This window comes from Triticum dicoccoides, chromosome 1B (genome assembly GCF_002162155.2).
Source record: "Triticum dicoccoides isolate Atlit2015 ecotype Zavitan chromosome 1B, WEW_v2.0, whole genome shotgun sequence".
Lineage (NCBI taxonomy): Eukaryota > Viridiplantae > Streptophyta > Magnoliopsida > Poales > Poaceae > Triticum > Triticum dicoccoides.
Genome location: NC_041381.1, coordinates 194,638,028 through 194,642,648, shown reverse-complemented (window position 1 = coordinate 194,642,648; position 4,621 = coordinate 194,638,028).

Here is a 4,621-nt window from a genome sequence, read left to right as displayed (position 1 = left end):
ATCTCTTTTCTTTTATTAATTTTCTTCTACGGATTTATATTATTTTAGTTTTATAAAACATAAAGGTTGCACCTAAATTATTATTACTAGTTATACCTCGGTCACAAAAAGGTCTAACCCCCAAATAAAATAGTTTAGTATTTTATAAAATACAAAAGGCATTTATTTAGTTGTTTTAGCTAAATCATTTTAGAGCATTCAAACATTTTATAAAAGGGTGGTTTCTTCACCATAATTACTTATGCTTTACTTGTCACCGTTTGTACTTTTTAGTTCTGACATTTGAAAATTTTACTGGTTTGACTTTATTTTAAATTTGAATTTCGAATCGGTCTTGAACTACGCGTGATTAACAACAGAAATCGAGGTGACTTGGCATCATTTGGTGAGCGTTACTATAGCTTAATTATCCGGGCGTCACAATTCTCCTCCACTACAAGAAATCTCGTCCCGAGATTTAAGCGGTGGAGTAAGGGGCGAAGGTGTTGGTAGCGAAAAAACTAACGAGTCTTCTCGGTCTTGGTTGCTCTTCTCGAAGTGGTCGATCCATTACATTGATGTCTTTATTTTTCTGCTTCAGGTCATTAAGATGAAGTCGGCATCCTTTCTTCGGAAACTCCATCGTACTAACGAAAGAATAAAGGGGGAGTATTCTGGGAGAACGGGCCTCGGCAAGGTTGACTATTTGGTAGATAACATCGGGGAGGGAGGCGGAAAGTAACTCTCGAATTGAAACCTCCGAAAATATCGAGAGCCAAGTAAGAAGTTATTATGGGAAGTTTCAAGTGGGTAGGCAATCGTTCGATGCCTGAAACAAAGTCTGAAAGGGGTTCAAGCAACGGGAATAAGTATTGCGTAGGATACCAGAATTGATCACTAGGAAGGTGCCTCATGAGTTACATACGACGCCAAGAGCGAGGAACAACTTTGGCAACAGGGAAGCACAGGAGAGTTAGGTTTCGATCCTGTGGAACTGTGGGTTATGGGCCCACCATGTGGTTGAAAGTAGGAAGGGGGCCGACATTTTGCACGGTCATGATAGTAAGGTGTGTCAAAGGGTAGCCTGTCAGACATGTCGGCAACAACATCGATACCAAGGGCGAGGGACGAAGAGAACCATTTTCCTGCTCGTTGAACGAGGCGGGCCAATAGGCAAAGTTCTCGTCCATCGGTGGTTACCGGAATGTTTTCAACAATAGTAACAGGGTCTTGCTGACAGAGTTGTACACCGAGGTGTTTACATAAGCAGGAGAATATTACTGCTTAGATCATATAGATCACAAGAAAGGTTAAACAAAACAATGGAAAGGAAAAGGTGCTCATCAGATCAAATAGAACAATGGAATGGAAAATGTGTTTATACACATATTTCAGGGGTATATCCTTCCCAAGGACAAGCAGAACATGATAAACATGACATGATATTAAGTAGAAAAGCCTCTAGGTGAGGGGAGAGAAATTTTCATGACATTATCCATACAACGGTGCTTGGATAATTGAGCAAGGAACGTTTAGCATTGGGCTTCGAATGTTCTTGTTGAAACATCGAAGTACCATAGACATGCTTCGAGATAGAATTGACATGGTCTTCATGTGAAGACCAGACTCTGTAAACACGAAGGATCCATCAGTAATAACTTGTGGAATAAGTCTTACAATTTCCTCATGGGTGAATGAATAACCTTGCTGAAAAGGAATCTATAATGATAGGTCCTCCAGCCAGGGGGGTGCTAGGCATGACATCATGTTACCGGGCCATCAAAGGACAAACAACATAATTCCTGGAAAGTTGTCCCAACCATCATATCTGACCGAGATTCAGATCCAATTGGTGTCATGATGCCTCAGACTCAGGATGTCCGAGAAGAAAAGGCGCAACACAAATCATTGAAATGGCATTGCAAGATTCTCGGGAAATGAACTATGGGAGCGGGTTCCTGAAACAATAGTTCATCATTAAACCAAGGAGAGGTGAGGAGGTGGCTGATTGACTCAGCGACAATTCATTGAGATTTCCAAAAGATGGATTTCCACAATAATGTGAACAAGAAGATGACATTTGTCAGATCAAATGGTATAAAATGTATGCTCGAGGAAAACATACATGATTAAACATTGGTTGAAAGGTGCACCCGAAATATGGGTTGGGTTGCACGACCAATGTCAGAATGGTGATTCAATAGTCAATAGCCTAAGAATGAACTTTCGACCATTAACTTCAAAAAAAATAGGGTTGCTAGAAGGAAAGAATCCAAACAACACCGTTCACTTGTTGGAATTAACACGGGGACCAAGATAGAATGGGGATGGTGAGAAGTATTTCTATGTCAAGAATTCTCAAGAGGTGGAACAAATCTCAGAACATTCTTGACATAAAGGTAATACTCCAAGGTAAAGAAGAACAATTGCTGGATAGCAAGGAACTCAAGGTATAACACCAAACATGAACAAGCTTGTGTTGGTGGGAGGGCAATAAAGTGGTCGACGATAATACCATTCATCGAGGGCAAGGATGGTATGTCTCATCATGAATTCAATTGATATCCTGGATGAGCTCAGAATGTTGATGATCACGACACCTTTGTCGCGAGAGTTCATGAAGATGTAATCGATCGGTAACGACATCAAGTCAAGTAATGATGAAGTGAAAGGTTATTGGAACCAAGGGTACGACACAAACTCGAAACCAAGCTTGTTGTTCAAGGCGAAATGATATGACGATGAGGATCGACGTAAGGTTAGTTCATCGTCGAAAATTGGTGCTCCGAGAATAAGGACCAGGTAGCACAGTTAGAATCGTCACGACAATGATATAGCCAAACAGGCTAGGAATGGCGTGATCGGGTACAAACTCGTACTTATAGAAGCTTACTGAAGAGTTGTTGAACCGAAGAGCGGACTCGGTTCAGTTATTGGTGTCTTTGAGTGTTCAATAACTCAGAGCCCGTGAAAAATTGGAATTAGTTGGAAGGTAGCGCTTGATGAAGAACTCATAAGAAGTTATGCAGTTCCATGATAATCTCGAGATACCAGGGGGGTAATACTCGACACAAGATCAAAGTAAAGGTTGGACTGGCGTATTGATCCATAGGAGACAATTGTTTTAACTTGTCCGAGAAATGAGATCAAAGAAGAACAATCATGGTCGGAACCACGGTTGCAAGGGATCAATTCACAGATACCATAGGTTAGTTATCAAGGAAATAGTTATTGTTACAAGAAGCTTTCATGATAGGATATATATCGCGTCCATGGGCATGAACACAAGTTCAAGGTCGACTCCCACTTCTCCAATGCATAACCTTTCATTCACTTCTCACGTTCGATGAAGTTGTAGTGTTGAAATTTTGTCTGGTGAAGCACCAGAAGGGTATGACTCGTGAAAACTTTCGGGTTCACACGGTTTAGAGAAGGCATATGTTCAACCCATAGGGGCTTCTTAGAAACATATACCACAAGTTTCAAGAGTAAATAACACAAACTCGATGGCAGAGCATGGTTGAGAAAAAGCAGAGGATACAATTTACCAAAGGCATTATGTATTCGAGGAAAGGCTCACAAGGTTATTGAATATGAAGGGCGTTGTCAGATAAATCCAACAAAGGACTTGATGGTCCACAAGGGATCTGATACGAGTATCGGTACTCAACTAGAGGAAGAAGAATGCAAGGAGATCAGATTATAGAAACAACTGACTAACTCAATTGTCAAATGCAAAGGAATTATGATTTCCAAATCAAGGGATCAAAAGCAATGCTCTGATTAGGGATGGATAAGTTGAATAGCCTTAGGGTACAACCAACGACAATTGGATTGGTCGAGAACCAACTCCAGTTAAAAGAATGGAAGCTCAGCCGGAAAGGTAATTTATAAGGATCAATGATGATTGCGTGTATTCGCAAACATATTGAGTCAACAGACTCAAAATGATAATGACAATGAATGTCAATAAGACTACGAGACTTATGGGATTAACCATAATGCGAGCAAGCAAGAAATTCAAGAGCCAAAGGCTCCAAAGGATTTTCGGAAGATCGAATAGTATTTTGAAGACTTTTGTGAAACTCATGAACAACTGGGGATGAGCGGATACTCGATAAGTGCAATAATTAACCGTAGGGGTATTCAGGTGACAAAGAACAGCAAGGCAGTAAGCTCAAAGGATTATCGAAACAACGACGAGTTTATCAGGTTATCTTGTAATAACAAGACCAACTGGGGATGAATGTAAGAATAACAATTGCACGTAGTTATCCATAAGGGTTTGCGGTGGAAGGGGGATTGCAAACGCGATGAACACAAGTTCTCGGGTTAACAGCGGAGAGTATCTTCAGGGTCTTCTGGTGCAGCAGACGATCATCAGTAACAAGGGGCTCTCCGGGTGAAAGTGATAACGAGATCCTATTGTTAGATTTACTAAACTTCAATTAACCCGAATAGTAGAGAGATCAGAGTCCCAGAGTATAGGTCGAGGAGTAAAAGATCCTAGTACCACCCAATGGCGACGTGGGCCCATGGGCCGCACAGCCATGTTAGTAAAAGTTTTGTAAAGTCTAGACTCGACTTCGGCCAAGGAGTTGGAAGGGGGATTCCTACAGGCAGTCGGCTCTGATACCAACTT